Below are 22910 nucleotides of genomic sequence, written 5' to 3'. Positions count from 1 at the left end.
TACATAAAACTATATATCAATCCAAACTCGATGGGATACTTCTTCCATATAGCAATAGCAAATCTAGATTGAACTTTTGGGATGGAAACCAGTGCCTTTAACCTGGACAAAATTAAAGTAGAGCCTAATGAGCAGAAAACATAAGTTATTGATTCTGAGTTTCTGACATGTAGAATAACTATTTGAAGTAGAGATAAATTTCAATATTCCGTAAAAGTAGAGAAGTTCCTTAACCATCATGTTTCATAACATATAATCACATCCAAGAATTCATACATTCCAGCAGACATGCACATATAAGATAATAGAGGACAAAGAAAGGTATATTTGGCTATAAAATGGTAGGGCCTTATTAGTGCAATTTACAAACCATCAATATGTAATTAACTTGGGAACTTTTCGCTTCGGAGTTCAGACTAAAATACTTTTCAGAATACATCATATGGTGCCATGGTGGAAGCAAGTGCAGCTTCACCACATCAACATCAATTATAGCTTGGGAAAATACCCGCAGAAAAAAAAGGTTGATGTACCATATGATAATATTACCAGAGAAAAAAAATAACCTCCTACAAATAATGAGAGAATTCCCTAACCTGGATATTTACAAAGTCAGCTAGAGCGTTGCACCGTACCCTATTATTTACATTTCCTCTTTGTGAGTTTGTTCCATAGAGTTCGAATAACTCCTAATAAGCTACATGCAAATAGTGGCCTGCAAAATTGAGACGAGAATATAAAATATTAAAAATCCATCTCCCCCAAAGATGACAGGGTTTACATTGCTGCAAATATATTAATCGAGACCACACTTAAAGTAATTCGTTAAGCAAATAGTAGAATACTGTGTATCATTTCATTCATAGAGTTCCTTACAATTCATTTAATAGTTTCTTACCCAAGAAGAGCTTAATGCTTCAATAGAAAAATCATAGCTCCTTTCGACATGTAAATAAGGCATATATTAAGATCAAAAGGGTGGAATAGTCATATAGGAACCGAGCGCTGGACAAAAATTTATGCTCTCAAGCTGTCATGAGTAACCTTCAAGTCTGAGACCATATAGTACCAAGTACAAGAAAAGGCTATTAAATGGAATAAGTTTTACTCAACAACTACAACATTAACCCGTTTCCTTGAGGGCAAGGGGTTGGATGTACACAACCTTGCCCTTGTGTTAGCAACATAGAGTGGCTTTCAAGATGACCAAAAATGAAATTACGTCGAAATAGCATCCAAGTGCATTGAGAACAGTTATATGCAACTTTACCCTATTCCAACTTCTGATATGAGCAAAAAATAATTCTATTTAGAAGAAAGGAAGTTCAACCAGATTTAAAAAGGAAATTCCACCAGATTTCATAGATATGCAGAGATAACCAATACAATAAACCTTCTAATTCCTTATAATATCAACAAACAATAATATATATCCTTATCTAAATGAATGCATTGCGGATTTAAGCTCCTAAGCATGGTGTTTAGTTCAAACTCAACCTCTAAGTTTCCTAAATTTGTCTCTATCTACAACACACCCAATTCGTTAATTTTTGGCAAATTAACTGGAATTTGAGCAAATCAATTTGTGGTTCGTAGGCTACCCGAGTGAATCTGGTAACCCAATGCAAAAATCAAATGATCATCAGCCCCAATTATAAAGCATAGGCGAAAGAAACTAACCATCCCTACCTCTAAGTAGCTGTAAAACAACAAACTCTGACCTGAGAAGCCTTATTAATACTCTTTCTATAACATAAAAACTTCAGAGAGACGGTCTCTTAATAGAGTTATTGAGAGACCTATCACATGATGGGGTGAGAGAGCCACTTTATTTATTTTTTCCCTATTATGCCCCCCACTAAATTACTGGGAGACGGTCTCATGAGACCTATTGTTTCTATAAATGGACGTCAGATGAATCAGAACATTCGCTCACCAATACCTTTCTGGATCAGAAAAGGATGGTAGTATCGTCAAAATAAGGGTATGAAGTTGTCAAATTTCATTTGCCCGTGTATTACTGTTTCGAGATAGTTTCCATTTTTTAATTCGTAGGGAAAAAAACTTTCACGCTATAAGTGGCCAGCAGTAAGTAATTCAGAAAAGGAAATAGGAAATAAGCTGATAAAAAGGTTCCATTAAAAAACACGTGAATACACAACAATTGAAAGCAATTCACCTTCGGAACTCGTAACGGGTTCTTGGATGCATATTCACATAACTTTCCAATCTTTCGGTCATTAGGCTCGATCTCCTTCAACATAAAACATAAACCAATGCAGAAAATAGTGAGGGAGATAGCTAGTGACACTAAGAAAAAGCCAAAAAGTGTCTGCTCAATCAGCACAAAGTAAACTACTCTGTAAGCTACAAAATCCATAAGTGCCTAACTGTCTGAGTTTGAATTAAATGCGCCATGAATGTACAAAGGAGACAAACTATCACCACAAGAAGACCTTGATTAAAACTCATTATGTCACCATTAGAAACAACTAGCTGCATCATTTTAACTACAAACATAGTTACATAGTGTAGATACCTCATTTCTACACCTCCCACCAACCAGCCAGTGATGATGGGCCGCATGTTTGGTACGCGAAACGATTTATGACAGTCCGTAAGTTTATCGTCAAGTGATAGCTCAAATACTTGTGTCTACCCTTTGGTCGTCATCTACCCGCCTATATGGTCGTTTTGACAGTAATTAGAGTTCATTTGGATTCCGGGTCAAAAACCGCTTCATTTTCTAAGAAACCGTTTAAAATGTCGAGTCGGAATGCTCTAGAATATTCCGAATATTTGTTCCATAATTTAATTTTATATCTTTTGGTAAAATATATCTCGTAAATCTTATTTTAAGGAATAAGGAAGTATAGATCTACCGCAATTCCATAATAAAAAAGCGGAAATCTTTCTTCCGCAGGAGGAAACCACTGGGGAAATGACGCAGCAGATGCTGCGCCTCTTGGAAGGATCGCAGCAGCTGCTGCGCCCTTTCTCCAGCTCGTTTATGTCTGTTTTTAGACTTTTTCCATGATTTCTTTCCAAAGTTTGAGTCATTCCATAACTCTTCACATATTTTAGTATAAATAGAGACCTTCGGTCTCCATATTTTTCACGAAAGTGTCCGTCCATCTCTTCTCCCTTTGCATTCTAAGACCGTGCTCTAAGCTTTCGACGCCTACGTGCTTGATCAATCGACCATGTAAGCTCAGATCATTCTGAGTACCAGTCACGTTGCATGACCGGCCAATTTGACCACTAAACATCAATCAACTTAATCTAAATCCTCTAACGAGGGCACTTTCTACATACATTCGAGTCGAGCAATCACTAAACGTTAACTTATTTAATCTCGTTTCATCAAACATGTAAGTCTGAGGGTGTAAATCCCATCTTTTTTATTGTATTTGATTTTTGTATCAATTAATGTATGATTCACGTCAAAAATACATTCAAAACCGACTTTTAAAACCCTTTTATCAAACCGTTTTTTACGGAATAATAGTAAGCAGACGTCGAGAAGAAACACAGCAGCAGTTGTGCCTCTTTGAAGGGTCGTAGCATCTGCTGCGCCTCTTCCAGAGGCTGCCGCTGCTTCTGCTCTTCTTCTTCTTCCTCGGTTTTTCTGTTGTTTTCGTTTCTTTTCCTTTACTTTGTTATTTTATTTCTTTTCTTTGTACATAAAATAATTTGAACATTTTCCTTTTAATTATCGCATTTTGTTTACGACTTAAATCCCTTATAATCAATATTTGCGGGTTTTCATCACTAAATCAAACCCGGATTTTTAGAAACTCGATTTGTTCATATCAAGTTTCTGAAATTCGTACTTTGTATGTTTCCATTATTTATTTTCAGTTTATTTAGTTCTTTTGAGTTCGTTTCCGCCATCGTAATTAAACCTACTTCGTTTTAATCCGTTTATGATTCGTTCTTAACTCGTTTTAATTAGTTTGGATCCGTGTTTATCGCTTTTATGACGTTTTCACATAATTAATATGTTAAATCACTTTCACTCGAGTAAAATATCGATAATCAATCATAAAACGAACTAACAAACATTAACAAACACACGGTTCTGACTTCACAGCCAGAGCTCAACTCAAGTCTGATTTCACAACCAGAGCTCAACTCAAGAACAGACGCAGTAATAGCTGCGCCTCTTCCAAGGGACGCAGCAGTGCTGCAACTGTTCTGAGGTGAGTTCTGTCCCTGAATTTCCGTTCTCGCTTTGACCTAGCCTTTAATTACGTAATTAATTGACTATTAACCGTAATATCACCCTTAATCTATCCTATTTTGTCACTTTAATTTCAAATTTTTATTTCAAATTTCCGTCTTGAGTGTATTTTTGACGTAAATCAGTTAAATCATTGTAATTTTAATTATCGTTATTTATTTACTGTTATTTATTATTGTATGATTTATTTGCTTGTATTCACATGTAATTAATTCTAACTCCCAATTCGACATAATTGAGTGCAAATTATTTGCTTACCGACACATTTTAATTAACATGCTAGGATTAAAACATTGGATGTTGTAATGCATATAATCGACAACATATCAAATATGAACGATTTTCCCAATAATTAGTAGAGGCCGCTATCGAGGCGGGCGGGATTAGGTTTTCAGTAAAAGGACCTCCTAATACCTACCCTCACCCCCTACTCCAGATCTCTGTGAACATCCGTGTTCATTGGCATCCATTAGAGTCATTCTAGACATAGAATGCTAAGAGTAATGAGTTCTTAGTGTTCATGTTACTACCTTGTGTCTTGACATGACATGAGATATTCGAACGGTTCCAATTTCCCATAAAAATTGGTGGCGACTCGACAAATGCAATGCTTGTCCCAAGCGCCTCCGTGGCCCGTGTCCACAGTTTGGCGACTCCGCTGGGGATAATACACTTACGTGTTACCCTGAATGAAACTTGGACGAGGTTTAGGAATAGTTTATACAAGACAGTTGTCGGTTTTTATTACTCGACCTTCTTAGGTTGTTTTATTCGGCCTTCCTAGGCCCAACCCAACACATTCGACCAATCGTCGCGTCTGGACGGTCCAAATTCTTATCTGGGCCTAAGGATAGATAGCGATTGACGTCAACCATACCGTGGTTTATACTCATGTTTGTATCAAAGGCTTTCACTACTCGAGTAAATGAACTAGGAACCGACCTTACTTATGTTTGGCATGGACTTCTCCACAGACCAGGGTTTGATTGCTTGGTATGATAACCCACCTTTTAAGCCAAAACCCTTTTAAATGCACTCATCATACCGTTATAATGCCTGTATGAATGCTTGTATCATATGTGATCACCATTTTGTAAACAAAACCATGACGAAATTTCTGTAAAATCAAAAACCCTTTTAAAATGTAAATATTTTCGAAAGTGGCCTAAAATAGCGCAAAATGAGTCGAAACTCTGTCCAAATGTCTAGTCAAAATTCGGGCCTCAAAACCCATTTGAAAAACTCACCTCGAGTCGACACTCCTACAACTACACTACAGTTGCCTAGGACAAAACATTTCAAAATTTGTCATTTTCAAACCTCACTTAACACAGTGGCACACCCCCACTTCACAAGTCGAGTCTTTTTTGAGTAAGTGTGCTAAAATGGTCGATCGTGTTTTGATTCGTCATCATTCTCCAATGCTCAGTTTCCAAGATGCCTGGAACTAGTCATGCAAGTGTTAATGGACAACCCGGAAATGGTAATGATATAATCCTAGCTGCGCTCGTTCGTCTCCAAACAAGCCAAGACAAAGCTTATGCTCGCCTCAATGCTATTGAAGGCCGAATTTTTGTTGTAGAAACTAGACTTCCTCCTGCAGAGAATGATGTTCCTGACATGAGCGTGCATGATAACCTTCCACCCTTTGTGGGAAAACCAAAAGTCAACCCCCACTAGGTCCTACTGAAGCTGAAAAACGACTCCAATACTTGGAGGAACAAATAATGTACCTTAAGGGAGATGACATCTACAGGGAGAACAATCGCAAGTATGAGGCGGTAAATGCTCAATTGCCTTCCAACTTCAACATGACTGACATTCCAAAATTCAAGGGGCATGAAACCCTTTGAACCACATTCGTGCTTTCAAAGATTACATGTCCATCAAAGGCATCAAACCCGAGATGTTCCTAAGGATCTTTCCTTCATCTCTCGACACCATTCCTAAGTAATGGTTTTACTCTTTGGAGCACAAGAAGATTGCCACTTGGGATGATGCCGCAATTGAGTTCACTAAACAATACGCGGATAATGCTGAGATCCAAGTCAACATGCGCACTCTAGAGGTTCTTACCCAAAAGGTTCAACGAGTTGTTCTTATGGCTCTACTAGCAAGACTGATGAGGTTAACCTTGTCGAATCATCGAAGAAGAATAACCCGCAAAGGAAATTCACGAACATTGGTTATTCATATTCTAACGCTCTGAAAAGATTGATGAAACAAGGTAAGCTCCAACCTATAGGACCTACACCTGACCCAGAAAAGAAGTCTAAGTTCTGGGATGAGAATGCATACTGTGAATATCATAGAGGCAAGGGACACGATACAGAAAAATGCTTTCAACTGAAAAATGTCCTTCAGGATATGATCGAAGATGGTCGTTTACCTATACCTCCTAGAGATAAGCCTAACAATACTCAGAATCCTCTTGGAGTTCTGATGATGACAGATGAAGAATCCACCTTAGATTGTTCACACCTCATTTCTCCAATCGAGGATGAGATTCATGCACTAGAATAAGAAGGAAGCTATTCCACCATTTCTCCTACCATTGCCGATTTCATCGCATGGGCAAAAAGTGTGAGTAGGCAAGTTTCAGAGTTGGAAGTGGAAGTGGCATCTCTACGCAATCCCGGCACCATACCTAGGGAGAACGTGTCACTAACTCCAAGTCTATCTCAAGAGTCTACGATGCAAGAGGTAATCGCAGTAGTTGACAACCTAGTCGAGCAAAAAATCAGTCTGGAAGCCGAGATCATCAGGTTGAGAGAGCTCAGTATCGTCAACGGAATATGGGCCGATGACGATGAAGATGAATACCTCACAGAACACTATCTAGTCAAGGTTAGTGAGGATATAGCCAAGGCTAGCAAAGATCAAGATATAGACCACCTTACTCGTTCAGGGAGTCCATATCAAAATGTTTTTCAAAATGGCCCTATGGCTAATGGTCCAGTTACAAGCACTAATGCCATCACCCCAAACGATGGCGAAGATACGTCTACTGACCACTTGCTAAAGCAACTGCATAAGACAAAGGATGATCTTTCAGTCTGGAAACTAGTTGCGAGTTCATTTCCCCATCGTCAAGCTTTAATGCAAGCATTGGCTAAATTGAACGTAGTGCACAACTCTACGCCTGACGACATATTCAACTTGGTCTTCCAAGACTCAGTTAAATTAAGTAACCCAATTACTTTTTCAGATGAAGATTTGCCTCCCTTCGGCGCCAGTCATAACCTCGCCCTATACATTACAGTCACATGCTTGAAGAAGAACGTGCCAATGACTTTGGTAGACGATGGCTCTGCAGTCAACGTCATACCACTAAAAACAGCATACAAGTTGGGCATGAAAGAATCAAATTGGACTCCTACAAACCAAGGTGTTCGAGCATACGATGGAACACGACGTAAAGTAGTAGGGCTAATCAATCTCACTATAGCCACATGGCCAATCGATCGAAAGGTTAATTTTCAAATAGTGGATATCGAAGCATCATTCAACATACTTCTAGGAAGGCCTTGGATTCACGCTTCCAAAGCGGTAACATCCACCTTGCACTAGAAGATTAAGATTCCTCTAAATGGCAAAGTAGTGACGATCACTCCGTCACCTATCAAAGCCGTAATAGAGAAAATGTCAAGTAACCAAGTAGTCACAGACCCAGTATATGAGCTTGGGGGATTTCAGAGCATAAATCTTGTGGAAAGCGAACTAGCACCTCTATACTTCAACCCATACTCCAACTTGGTGGTCAACCACATACTCAAATCCCAGGGATACTTCCCAGGAATGCCATTAAACCCTGCCAAGAAGAATACCTTCGTGCCATATAAAGAAGGAAACTCTCAAAGGGTACCATTAGGATTGGGGTACAAGCCCACAAAAGCAGAAGCCTTAGAAATGCTCACTCAATTCCAAAACCGTAAAAACAAAGGGATTCAGATGCGATCCTATCTCCCTATCCTAAATGGATACTTTGTTAGAGAAGGGAGTTATGAATACTTTCACGGGTTTCCATAACCTTAGCATTATAGAGGAATGCAACTAGCTGGAATCAAGGTCTTCCACGATTGCTATTTCATCCCTCCAGAAACGGTTCCTACCGTCAAAACTCGTCAAACACCTTGTTTAGACGAACAAGCCGTTAGCCTTCTATTCGGGGAGGACCGATTTGTAAGAGCAGTGCAAGATGAGATCATTACCATGATACTTCAAGATGACCATTTCAACCCCACCACATTGATCACTGACACCAGTTCAAATCAGCAGAAAGGATGGAGAAAATCAATCAAATGGACTAATAACCAAGGAAAGCTCTTCAAAGTCACCACTGGAGAAGGAGAGATGTTCAAAGGAGAACCTTTAGACGACGAATTCGAGTCAGAGTCGGAGTCGGAGTCAGAGTCTGAGTCTAGAGAAGTTGCTAGAGAGTCTTCTTCTGTCGTCACTCCCCCACCCCATTGTTTCTCCTAGCATAGCATCGAATAGTAACAGTAGCTTGGGAAATGTCCCAGCAGCTGTTCCTTTACCGCTACTGACTATTGAACAGATGACTTCTTTGTTTCAGCTATTTTAAAAATTTAATATGAATAAAGCAGATTCTGTTTACTCTTTGTGTTATTCTGAATGCAATTCTATTTACAATGATAATGAGGATGATCCTGACCCAGACTCAATCGAATTACCTCCCTACATAGTTAAAGAGATACTATAAGAGGGGGAAGGGGGCACCAGTTATAGAAAACACCGAACCCATCAACATAGGAACCGAGCAAGAACCCCAAGAACTTAGGATAAGGACGACCTTAAACCCAACTGAAATGACCAATTTCATCGACGTTCTATATGAGTTCAAGGACGTTTTCGCTTGGTCTTACAAAGACATGCCAGGAATCGACAGGGATATCGTAGAACATCGAATTCCAATCCAACCAGGTTTCAAACCTCTAAAACAGAAGCTTCGTCGGATGAGGACCGAATGGGCTCTTAATATCAAAGAAGAAGTCGATAAAGAATTCAAAGCCGGGTTCATTAAAGTTTCCGAGTATTCAGACTAGGTGGCTAACATAGTCCCCATACCCAAAAAGGATGGGCGAATCCGGGTTTGTGTTGATTTCAGAGACTTGAACAAAGCAAGTCCCATGGACGACTTCCCTCTACCACACATCGATATATTGGTAGATAATACAGTAGATCACGCATTGGTATCCTTCATGGACAGGTATGCCGGGTATAATCAGATCAAAATGGCCATAGAAGACATGCATAAGACAGCCTTCGTCACTCAGTAGGGCACATATTGCTATACAGTCATGCCATTTGGGCTAATCAATGCTGGAGCTACATATCAACGCACCGCGACCACTTTGCTACATGACATGATGCACAAAGAAGTAGAAGTATACGTCGATGATATGATTGTCAAATCCAAGGATCGGAAGGGGCATATTGATAACCTTCGCAAATTCTTCCTAAGACTGCGAAAGTACAATATGAGGTTCAATCCTCAGAAATGTGCATTCAGAGTAACGTCAAGCAAGCTTCTGGGATATGTCGTCAGCCAGAGGGGAATAAAAATCGATCCATCCAAGATCAAAGCTTTAATCGAAATGCCGCAACCCCAAACGGAGAAGGAGGTTAGAGGATTTTTGGGCAAAGTACAGTATATAAGCTGATTCATATCGAAGCTTACCATGATTTGCGAACCCATTTTCAAAAAGCTCAACAAAACAGATCATACCATATGGGACGATGACTGTCAAAAGGCATTTGATAGGATTAAAGAGATATTGGCTAAGCCACCCATGCTATTGCCTCCCCAACGAGATCAACCTCTTGGTTTATATCTCACAGTAACTGAAACAGCCATGGGGGCTATGCTCGCACAAACTGTTGGAAAAGAAGAAAGTGCTATCTACTACCTTAGTAAGAAGTTCTTAGAATATAAATGTAAATACACACCTCTCGAAAAGACATGCCTCGCTCTGGTGTGGGCAACAAAGAAGCTACGCCACTACATGCTTAGCTACTCTGTCAAGGTGTATTCTACAATGGATCTCGTCAAATACCTCTTCGAGAAACCTGTTCTCAATGGACGTTTGGCAAGGTGGACCTTAATGCTCTCAGAGTTCGATCTCAAATACGTACCTCTGAAGGTCATAAAAGGATGCACCGTTGCCGAGTTTTTCGCAGATAATCCTATCAGCGACACCCAAGCAATAGACATGTGGTCGTTTCCAGAAGAGGACATACTACAAACCAGTGTAGACTCTTGGGATCTTTATTTTGATGGAGCATCAAATTTAAGAGGATTTGGAATAGGAGTGTTGCTCATTTCTCCTGAAGGCGAGCATACATCACTTTCTGTCAAACTCGACTTCGAGGTGACAAATGACGCAGCAGAATATAAAGCTTGTCTCATTGGTCTACAAGCAGCAGTAAGTTTAGGCATCAAGAATCTTCGAGTTCACGGAGACTCATCCTTGATCATTAATCAAATTACGGGATCTTGGAAAATTCAAAGTGAAAGTCTAGCACCCTATCAGGCTAGGATAGATCAAGTTGCCCAATTCTTTGATCAGGTCACTTATCTACACCTGCCTCGTGAAGATAATCAATTTGCAGACGCTCTTGCAAAACTAGCATCTTTTATTAATATGCCAAAAAACATGGTTGAAATGCCTTTATGCATCGAACGACAGTCAGAACCAGCCTATGTATACCACCTTACAGATGAGGAAGAAAGCCCAAAGGAACCCTGGTTCCAAGCCATTCTAAACTTCAAACTCAATGGTACATACCCACCAGATATGGATAAGAGGGGACAATGCGCCATACGCTTACTACCCTCTTAATACCTTCTCATGCAAGGAGAATTGTACAAAAGAACACCTCTTGGTGTAGTCTTGCGTTGCCTTGATCATTCACAGGCACAAAAAGTGATGGAAGACGTTTACGATGGAGAATGTTGTCCTCATATGAGTGGACCCATGATGGCAAAGAAAATCACACGTCTAGGATATTACTAGACGACAATGGAGTCAGATTGTATTAAATACGTCAGGCATTGCCATAATTGCCAAATCTTCGGGAATGTGCAACAAGTCCCTCCCTCAATACTTTACACCATGACATCTCCTTGGCCATTTTATGCTTGGGGAATCGACATCATTGGGAAGATCACTCCAGCCAGAACAGGAGGTCACTCTTTCATTTTAGTAGTTATCGACTATTTTACCAAATTGGTCGAAGCAGCATCCTACACTGCTCTTACAGCTAAGCATGTGGCAAAGTTCATACAAACCAATATCATCTGTCGATATGGCTGCCCACATGAGATCATCAGTAACAATGGGTCACATTTCCAAGCCAAAGCTGCACAATTGCTAGCCAAATACAAAATCAAACACCACCACTCCTCGCCTTATAGACCTCAAACTAATGGCGCGGTGGAGGCAGCTAACAAAAATGCCGTCACAATCCTCAAGAAAATGATCGACAATTATCGAGATTAGCCTAGCAAAATACCTTTTGCGTTATGGGGTTATCGCACATCAGTTAGGACACCCACTGGGGCCACTCCATTCTTTCTAACTTATGGCATGGAAGCTGTACAACCAGTTGAACTAGAAATTCCGTCCATACGCATTTTGCTCGAAAGTCAAATTCCAGAAGTTGAATGGAATAGAGATAGATATGAGGAACTCATCCTCTTGGATGAACGAAGTTTACGCGCGCTACATAATGTGCAGACATATCAGGCACGTATGAAACGAGCCTTTAATAAACGGGTTAAGCCTAGGAACATCAAAGAATGAGACTTGGTGCTCAAATCAGTTAGAGCTCTACTACATGTAGATCCACGCGGAAAGTTTAAACCTAACTGGGCAAATACATATAAATGCGAAAATGGTGAAATAAATGCTAGGCTAGGATTCTAAAAACCCCGCCGTTTATTACAACTTAAATAATAATAAATAATACTACAACAAAGGCTATTCTTCCATCTTCCCCTTACCTTTGTCGCCTTTATCATACTTCTTATCTCGACCACGAGCCGGGCGCTCTTGTGCTATCTCCGACCTAATCACCAACGGTCGTTCTCGCGGTCTAGCTTTACCATTTCGATCCATTACCATCTCCATGGCAGAAGCGGTCTTCGGTTTCTTCGACGAATAAATGACTCGGAATCCAGCCTCTTCTTCCTCCTCAGTCAAATACTTTTGACTCTCCTTTGCTACTTCGCAGATTTTGTAATCCACTGGCTTGCGTTTCCTCAACTTCTCACGCTCCTCCGGAGTACCAACCTTTCTCCATTGCAAGTATAAGCCAATAGGAACTGGTATAAACCACATGTTGTTAGGTTTGTATACCTATTATTAGACTCCTCTAATAGTGAACAAATTAACTTGTTAATTATATATGTTCTTTAGATCTAGTGCATGCATAACAAAATGAAAGATTTATAAGAAAAATAATGTCCCTTACATTGCTATATGGTTCGAAATATAGGGCACAAGCAAGGTCACCTTCCTTCACTTGTTCTTGAGCTTAATGTGATGGATGATCCTCCAAGATCCCAAGTATAGAAATCCTCCTTAGATTGCACCCAAGACTTACCCTTAAACTAGTATACTAATTAACTAGATTATTATACTAGTACCCTTAAAACGATTCTAATATTGTTATTATTACTACACTAGTAATGTTATTGTGATATTAGAATGGATGAACAAATGCTTGTGAATCTCCAAAAACTTGTTGGAGAAAACTAGAGAGAAGGATGAGATGTTTGCATGTGTTGTTGTATGAATGAATAATTAGAAGTAGAGAACAAATCTCTTAAGGGAGAAAAGAGGAGAAAACCGGTTGGGGGCAAGGGCTAGGTGCCAAAATTGGCATCTTGCTTTTTTACTTTTGGTCTTCTCAATATCTTAGGTGTGTAAGCTAGTATGCACTAGCTATGATGATGCTTAATTTATCTCATAAAATAATGTCATCCTCACACCTATAATACTCCCTCCATTCGGTCCATATGTCATAAAATGGACTACCATTTTATTTTATCAATTGTCACACAATATGTCACATGTAGCATATTACATGTTATTAATTAATTTTAATGCATATTTATTACATAAATATCATTTTACAAATTAATTAAATTACATACAATAAATTGACTAGTGATACTTGATCATATAAATAAAATGGGTCATAAAATTATAATTCACAACTTCTTGTAATTATAATTAACCATTCATTCTTATCTCTATTGTTTCTCAAACAATAAGCAATTTTAGTAACAAAGCATTTTTATTACTAAAATAAATCTTATTTAATCCCATTACAATAATATATCAATATTCTCTCTCACAAGTAAATTGTTCACTTTTAAGGAATTGATTATCTCGTATCATCATACAATTAATCAATTTATCCATTAAGGGAATTGTCCTTTAGGTGTGACCTTAAGGGATCAACTGACCACCACCGTCACACGACAGTAATGTCAAACTCTAGTCAGCCAATCATTACCGATTAATGACGATCAGTTGATTATATAATAAATCATCCCTCACGTATTCTTTATATGAGATTTAATTATGATATTAAATCATGTGATCGCACTATTGTTGAGGATACATTTTCCGACACATGTTCCTCTGAGCCCACTTAATTACCCACTCTCGACGAGACTCCGTGGTGTGTGCCAATGCAGTTTAAGGAACGGTGTCAAGCTTCGGGATCTTCAGCCTAAGGCCCACTTGCCTCATCAATCTCTCCGAAAAAATGCAAATCATGAATTCCAAGCCAGGGATGCGAACTGATAGCGTCGGGTCCAAAGATGAAACTCCAGTGACTGACCTGAGATGCCACCACGGCACAATCCACCGGATCAGGGGACCTTCTTCACTCTTCAGCTTATTCTCCCAATAGTTGAAACCCGAGTGAAGTCCACGATATAGAGTCTAGTTCTCATTGCAATTGATCGAGCATGGTATCCTGGCACATTAACTGAGGGCTTGATCAACCGCAGGCGTTCCATCTGCCAAACCTGCAAAAGAAGACGGAAATTAATGCCCATATTCCAACCGAAAAAAGAAAAGAAAAAAAGAGACGAAAAAAAAGAAAAGGAAAAAGAAAAAAGCGAAAAAGAAAGAAAAACGGTTGACATAAAAAAAGAAGAAAGTGGGTTCTTACCTGCAGAATGACGGGACTTCCCAAATAAGGAAGCTCGCGGTTGGCCTTTTTGTTATCCAAACCAAGAATGGTCTCCCCTAAGCAAAGGCATGATGGGCTCTTGCGCAGCTCCATTTGTTCCACTAGGCTCAAAAAACGAGGGTCACCTCTCATCTCCTTGTCAACATGCCCTTGAAGGACATAGCAATGAAGTAGACAAAACCCGAAGGCCCTGCGCCTCGCAACATAAGAAATAGTAGGGTCCTCCCTATTTATAAATCGGTCAATAAAGTCAAACATACGGACTCCTTTTGAGTTCACAAGACGGTCCACCTTAGCCTTGGTCAATCCGAGCAAGTCTCTAAACTTACTTTTATATCCTTGAGAGCTAAGGGGTATAGCGGGTGCATTTTTTGAGTCCCATCCTCCAATAGCAGCTATTTCTTCAGGGAAAGGATAAATATCGCTTCTGGGAAAGGCAAACACATTAAAATTTGGGTCCCAATAGTCAAGACAAGCATCCAACAAAGGCTCCACAATTTTCACTAATTTGAGACTCAAGATCGATCCCAAATTAAAAGCACCCATGTCGTGTTTCTCAACACTCGTAAACTCATTTGTCCACTCCTTGAGACGGTTTTCAAAAGCATCCATAATTTTGAAATTTTTTAGAAGATATGAGAGCTTTTATGTGATAGACGGAATAAAGATGAAGGAATTGTGTGAATAAAAGCTTCCCCGAAGTCTCTGTTTATACTAATTGCTATAACCCTATTTTCTGTTGAGGTCTGGCTAGCTGGGGAAATGACGCAGCATCTGCTGCGCCTCTTCGAAGAGTCGCAGCTCTTGCTGCGCCTCTTCCCCAGGCCTTTTTCCGTGATTTTCAGATTTGGATCTTTCCTAATTTGCCTTTTTGCTATAATTTCCTTTTCATATAGGGTACTATTTTGGTAATTCCGTCAAATTACCAAGTTTTATGTTTCCTAATTATTTTCGGGTTCGCTTTTCCAGACAAAGTCGACATTTTCGCCAAACGAGCACACTTACCCATTTTATTTTATTTTCTTTTTTAGGGGAATCATTTCACTCCTCGTTTTCAATACATTTCATACTTATACATTTCTTTTTAAATTTTTTTTGGGGGGTAGCCCTCCCAACCGTCCGGTCATTTTGCTCATTTCTGGGCATTTTTTACGCATTTTTCTATGCATTCTTGGACATTTTGTCATTTTTTGCTCATTTTCGAGCTTTTTTTTTCACTTTTTTTTTTATCATTTTTTGCCAATTTAAGGCACCTATATGTTATGTGTTTTGCGTGTAAATTCTATGTAAATTTCGGCAGCATGACGGCACAAACCGTCACCTACCAAACCTGTTTTTAAGCTAACCTGCAGGAACAACAAACACCCAGCAGCAAAGGCACTCAAGCCATCATATGTACAACCAAAATGTGATATATACATCACACTGGGGGCCCTCGCCCAAAACAAGTTCGAAAAATCCGAAATAAAGTCCAAAATGTGCAAAATATATACAAGACAAAAAAAAAGGAAAAGCAGCTAGTCCTGGTGGCCACTCAACTCAGCTACGGTCGCCTCGAGAGCAGCGATCTCAGCGTCTCTGACCTTCAACTCCCTCAATGGACGAGCTGTCTCCTCCCTGGTCTGTGCCAGCTCGCGCTCCAGGTCACGCTCTCTCTGCAAATGATGAAGAAATGCCTCATTTTCAATCATTTCACTAAAACGCAAGAAGTTGCGATAAAGTTTAAAAATAAAATAAGTAAGAGAATGAGAGGTTCATACCTGCCGTCTCCGGCCACAAACAAGTGCCTCGATGGCCATGGCTCGCAGCCGATTGGCCATCCTCCTGTGGACACGGGGGGCCCACGGGGGCGCTTGGGAAAACAAGAGTTTGCATTTGTGGAGTCGCCACCAATTTATTGTGCAAAATTGGAAACCGTTTGAATACTTCGCGTCATGTCAAGACAAAAAGTAATGACATAGGCATTAAGAACTCGTTACCTAATGCGTGTCATTTATATGATGTTTTACACCCTATTTTACACGCATTTCAGAGCTCATTTATGTATTTTAAGGCTACTATTTGCCCCATTTCGTCTACTTTCGTATTTTTTATGTAATATTGCAGATTTATGCGGAAATAAGTAGATTTTGAGCCAAATTCGTCCCCGAGTATCTTGCATTGCATTTGACGTGAAGTATTCACTTAAGAAACGAGCTTGGTGCGCATTTCAAGGCCCAAAAGACAAATCCACGAGAAGTTAGAAGTCAAGAGTCAGTTAAAGCAGTCGATCGACTGGCCCCCTTAGTTGATCGACCATACCACGGGTTCCAGTAGCTACTGTTCAGCATGGACCAGTCGATCGACCGGTCCCAGCAGTCGATCGACCAAGACGCTAACTCAGACGTGAATTAGAAGATCGAGAATTAGCAAGACCATGATATATTAGGTTTAGAAATAATAGCTGCGTACTTTTCCTTTATAACGCAGCTTGAGTTTGGAGAATATACATTCAGTTTTCAATCAAGTTTTACATTCAGTTTTTATCAGTTTTAGAATATCAAATAATTAGGGTTCGGAATACTGTTTCGCATCGAATTTTCGTTCGTACTTCTAATCATTCCGTTACAATTCCTCTGCAATTTTCGGTATTCCTTCTGTTCTATTTCAGTTCATCTTTATTGCGTTGATAGTATAGAAATTGCTAGTTAGGTTCCAAAAGCCAATTTTATCGTTTTATGTTATTTATTTGCCTAATCGTTTTAAGCATGAATTCCGTAGTTTTAATCCTTAATATTATTGTTGTTTCCACTATAGTCATGAGTAGCTAAATTATTCGTGCTAGGATGTAGGGAATCTGTAGGATTAGGCGGCATTAGAATAGTAGACTGAAATCGCGTGTCAGTCGATCGACTGCCATACCTGGTCGATCGACTGACCACGTGAGGTGTTACCTTCGTTTTAATTGTTTTAATTTCTATATTTGACGAATCGAGTGCACGCGACTAGTTGAATGTTTAGGATTTGACTGACCCATTAGATCGAAAGATAGGGAAGGTTGATTGACCATCAATTAAAATGACTAAACTATGCTCAGATCGAAAGATAGGTAAAGTTTAGGTTTTTAGTCACTTTTCAGGACGAGAGTTAGTACTAGTGATATTAGGGACTTGTAGCAAGATCGAAAGATGTTACTTGTTAAGAGTGGACCGAGAGGACCTCTTGTTTTCCCGCCTCATGTGTTTGATTTAGACCTACTTAGTATGCTGCCGCCGAAACTATAGTGAACCGACCATCCTTGCACCCCTTTTTAATATTTGTTTTATCCGTCTATTTAGTTTATTATCTTTATTGCCTTTAGCTATAGTCCAAATCAATTCAACCCCCACATTCGTTACCTTAGACTAGAATTAGAGAATTATTAATTACATTCGCCTCCTTGTGGTTCGACCCTGTTACCACTAGCCTAGGTTAGTTTTAATAGGAAATATAAATATTATTTTTGGTACTCACAACGACGGGTATCAAATTTTGGCGCCGTTGCCGGGGAGGCAATTGTTCTAATTTTTAGTTGTTTTATTTTAGTCTGTTTCTTAGTTTAAGGGACATTCGTTCCTTAAACTATTCTCATATTCTTTTTGTAGTTTCTTCTTATGCGCAGGGCACAGGGTGGTGAACTACTGCCGATCAATTCTGAGATTGAAAAGACCCTGCGTGAGTTGAGACGATCATCTAGGATATTGCCGACAGAGGAAGAGCTGAGTACTCTGTCTAGTTACTACGAGAACGCCCTATTTGAGGAGGATCCACCTTCATCTCCAGTTTCTAATTCATCTGCTGAGACAGTCACTTCTCCAGACTTTCTAGAAATGGCCGAAGAAGCAACTATTGCCAGTCACTCTGAGCCGACAGCCGCGAATCTCTATAAGGGATTTGCTTTACCTGGGATGGACCGAAAATTCGAGCCGAAGCCATCCTATATCAACTTGGTTGAGAGAAACCAGTTTGGCGGAGCTGCGAATGAAGATGCAGCTAAGCACATGGAGACATTTATCGATTATTGCTGCTTTATACCCCCGCCGACCAGTGTGACCCAGGACCAAATAAAGGAGACCACGTTTATATTCTCACTTCGTGATGCTGCAAGGGAGTGGTATAGAGACCTGGATCGAGCTGCCATTGGGATAACTGACTGGAATTCGTTGGCCTTGGCGTTTTACAAGAAGTACTTTTCTGCCTCGAAGACCAATGCCATTAGAGCTCAGATCACGAGCTTTAAACAGGGGCCAGACGAGAACTTTCATGAGGCATGGGTCCGTTTCAAGAAGCTGGTGCGAACCATTCCGCATCATGGGTTTGAGAAGTGGAGCCTATGCAATCAGTTCTACAATGGACTCTATGACGATCAAAGGGCTATCCTGGATGCGATAGCAAATGGCAGATTCCAGGAGAATACAAGGGAGACTAAGGGGTGGAAGATCATTGATGACTTGGCCACCCACAAAGCTGAGTATGGGAATTCCCGGGGAAATCAAAGGAGAGCTGCTGAATCTCCTTATGTGGCTGCACTTGAAGCCCTCACTGCTAGATTTGACAAGTACGAGTTGGGAGGAGCTTCAAAAGGAGGTATATACCATGTAAATGCCGTGTCAGACGGCCCTTTCGTCTGTAAAAGATGTGGAGCCGAGGGACATGTTTCAGAAAATTGTCCCAGTCCTTTTGAGTCTTGTGCTGCCTTTCAACATTATAGGCAGACAAATACTTACTTTGAGCCGAATGCCCACCCCAACTTGAGGTGGAGTAGCCAAAATGTCTTGAATCCGATTCAACCTCCACCATAGCAGCAGCAACAACAGAATTATGTGCCCCCTCATAAGCAGCAGCAATATCAAAAGCCTCCGTATGTCTCTCAACAGCAACAACAATCCCAAAATTCTGAGTTTGCTGAATTGAAGAATATGTTGCAAAAGGAGTCCCAAGCTAGAGAGGCCGGGATGAAACTGCTAGAGAGCCAAATTGCCCAATTGCCTAGCAAGAACACCACTCGAGCTCCGGGACATCTACCGACTCAAACTGATCAAAAAGAGACCCTTAATGCTATCACTTTGAGGAGTGGGTCCACCCTTGAGGGGCCTGTTATGGTCGAAGATGTCCCTGAAAAAAATGAGGCGGAAACAAGTAAGAACAAAGCTGTAACGAATAAAAGCAAGAAAAAGGCGTCTACCAGGTATATTAGTCGATCGACTGATATACCCAGTCGATCGACCAGTCTGCGAGTTACAAGAGCTTCTGGTACTGTTGAAGTCAGTCGATCGACTGACCAACCTGGTCGATCGACTGGAACCGCTGCTGATGGTGATCAATTTCATCCTCCAATGCCCGATAACCTGAGGGATCACTTATTTCGGGGTACTACTGCCCCGAAAGTATTGAGGACAGACCCGAATGCTGATGGGTCCGTTCCGGTTCCGAAGTTCGACCCAATGTCGGTTAATGGCTCACATTTGAGACGGTCTGAAGATGGTTCAAGCTTCAATAAGGAGAAGGTGGTGGATTTTCAGCCTAAATCCACCGACGCCGGCATGCGAGATTTAGAAGAGAGGGCTAAGTTACTTCTTACAGCCCCATATCCAGAGAGATTAGTGCCGACGAAGGAACAGGTATCTTTTAATAAGTTTGAAAAAGTTATTCGTAGCTTGAATGCACAAGTTCCTTTTCTCGAATTAGTAAACCAAGTGCCTGCTTATACTAAATTCATGAAACAACTTTTGTCCAAGAAACGGTCACTTGAAACTGTGCATACTGTCGCACTTACTAAAGAGTCATGTTCTTATCTGACCCACACTGCACCCCATAAGCTAGAAGACTCAGGTATCTTCTCTGTTCCTTGTAGCATTGGTATCTTTCCTATAGAGAAAACCTTATGTGACCTAGGAGTCAGTATTAGTGTAATGCCCTTGAGTCTTGCTAGAAAGCTCAAATTGACTAGGTTTGCAGTGACCGACATGACAGTACAAATGGCTGATCGCTCTGCGGTCCAGCCAATAGGAGTCTTAGAGGACATCCCCGTGCAAATAGGGAAGTTTTTCTTCCCTGTTGACTTCGTGGTGCTTGATATGCCCGAAGATGCACACGTACCTATCATACTAGGTAGACCATTCCTGCACACTGCTGGTGCAGTTATTGATGTTGGTTCGAGAACTTTGACCTTCAAAGTAGGCAAGCATTCCATTGTCTTTGCCCATACAGCTAGGAAGAAAGACCCCATGTGGCCTGTCACTTGCAATACGGTTTCTAAAAAGAAATCCTATTTTATACTTTCTGATATGCCTGTCTCTATTCCTACTCCTGTTGTAACACCTCCGCCCCAGATTGGGAGCAAAGTGGAGGAAGATTCTTCTATTTTCGACATTGCAGGAGCTGGTTTGGGGAAGGGAGAGATGCCTGTTGCTCCGGCTGTGAAGGAGCAAGTCGTTTCAAGAGGCGGTCTAGGTTGCCTTAGCTATGGCACGGATGAGGAGCTTGAAGATGAGCCAGTCAAAGTGAGAGAGTCCGACCTGGACTTTGACGAGTCCGAAGAGGTCATTGCTTGGGAAGATGTCCGACATGTTGACCCGTTGAGTCTTGCAGACGATGGAAGTGAGAGTGCAGCTGAGAAGATGATCACTATTGAGGCTACTTCTTGTAGCTAGAAGCCGACCAAGTGGGCCATCCCGTGGCCGTTCTTGATCATTTATTAGTTGATTGAGACTTTTTCACAAACTATACATTTTATTTGCTTTCGTTGAACCTTTTTATTTATTGTTTTGTGTGCGCGAAACTTCGCCGTTTACGTTTACTTAGGATATTAAACTCTTTAGATGGTTACTTTGGGTTTTGCGCAATTTTTGGGCGCGTATTATTGTGCACTTGCAGGTTTTTGGACCTCATTAGCTCAAGTTATTGAGCAAATACGAAGAAATCAGAAGTTACAGCAGTATTTTTAGTCGATCGACTGATCTCTATGGTCGATCGACTGGCTGCACAGTTCCAGGAGCTTCTGTTCCTGTTCACTCTGGTCGATCGACTGGGATATGTGGTCGATCGACCACCCTGCACTGCTGTTCCTGTTCACGACCTCTCCCCTGCTGTGTTTGGTCGATTTGCGGAATTAAGGGAGTTTTCTACTCCACTTTATTTTCCGTCATATTTCCGATTTCTTCCATTTTCCAAATTGTGCACATAATTACCGCTTAAAAATTGTTTTCTCGGACTTATGCATGGCTCTTTTGTCTTTTCAGGTACTTATTGGTAGCACTGCTGGCTACTGAAACCTCCTAGCTCACGCTAGTTTGAGGAGGTTTCCTTTTGCTGCGCTTAAAGTCTTGTGAGTTTCCGAGTTCCACTTCTTGTCGTATTTCTTTATTTTATCGCAAATTCCCGTTTCTCTTTTCTTCATTACATGATTTTGCACAATGGGGACTTTGTGCGATTTGGTTTGGGGAAGGGTTTTGCGTCGCATATCATTTGCTTGCATTCACGTTTACATTTTGTTTTGCATTGTTTATTTCATTTCTCATATATACAAAATTCAAAAAAATTGAAAAATTTCATCAAAATTCAAAAATTTGCACGTTTATTTTAGCATTTAGTCGAGTCGGAACGGTAGTATTTCAATGATGACATTGCATTTGCATCTGTTTTATTGCCTAAGCCTTGCTAATTGACATGTTATTAGTAGAATCATTTGCATAGTCTACGAGTTTTCGTTACATTCTTGCTGGACTTGAGACTTGACTTAGATATTTAGCAAACTACTTATATTTCTGAGTTTTAGAGCTTATAACTGGTGACATCTATGACCGGTTTATTTAGGAATGTGAGTAGTACTCCTTATGAGACATGTTACATCAATATGCATAAATATGAATTTAATCTGCTTAATACCTGTATGCATTCGGTTTGTTGTTTGTTGACACATGTGGTAGAGGTTTCCCTTTTCTCATTTTTACCCATAAGCTCCACACTGCCAAAAATAGCCTTTTTTTTCCCGTTTACTACATCCTACATTTAGCCTGCCCTTGTCAAGCTAGTAGTTTAGTTTTTGGGATTGTTACTCGTTTTTGGTAGCATATGCTCTGTTGAGATGATGATTGGAAAATGAAAAAGGAAAGAAAGAAACAAAAAAAAAAAAGAAGAAAATAATATTTCGAAAAAAAAAGAGTGTTGTACTGTTTCAACCGGTCGATCGACTGCTCTACTTGGTCGATCGACCGAAGCCCGAGAAAGAAAAAGAAATCAATTGGCATGATTTAAGTTTTATTCTATGGCGATTTTTGCTCCCATGTTTCATTTATATATTATGGGGAGTTGATTTATTACGGAGAATGTGAGTTTGGTGCTTGCTATAGCACTGCTTCGATTGAATTTGAGCAAGAAGTTGGATGTTGCCATATGGTTCCGTTTTGGTACTAGC

The 22910-nt window shown here is 40.3% G+C and overlaps 1 long non-coding RNA gene across 1 annotated transcript in view; it reads right to left on the bottom strand.

The window, feature by feature from the left end:
- Positions 1-1894: 1894 nt before the first annotated feature.
- Positions 1895-22910, bottom strand: part of LOC141598585 (uncharacterized) — a 66248-nt gene continuing 45232 nt past the window's right edge. Inside the window, exons 3-4 of the long non-coding RNA XR_012523603.1 lie at positions 2180-2254; positions 1895-1946 (exon numbers count right to left, since the gene is read on the bottom strand). This is a non-coding gene — a long non-coding RNA (uncharacterized LOC141598585). The remainder of the gene's footprint in view (positions 1947-2179; positions 2255-22910) is intronic.

Source organism: Silene latifolia, chromosome 1 (genome assembly GCF_048544455.1).
Source record: "Silene latifolia isolate original U9 population chromosome 1, ASM4854445v1, whole genome shotgun sequence".
Classification (NCBI taxonomy): Eukaryota; Viridiplantae; Streptophyta; class Magnoliopsida; order Caryophyllales; family Caryophyllaceae; genus Silene; species Silene latifolia.
The sequence above is the reverse complement of the archived record's forward strand: the minus strand, read 5'-3'. Positions and strand labels throughout refer to the sequence as shown.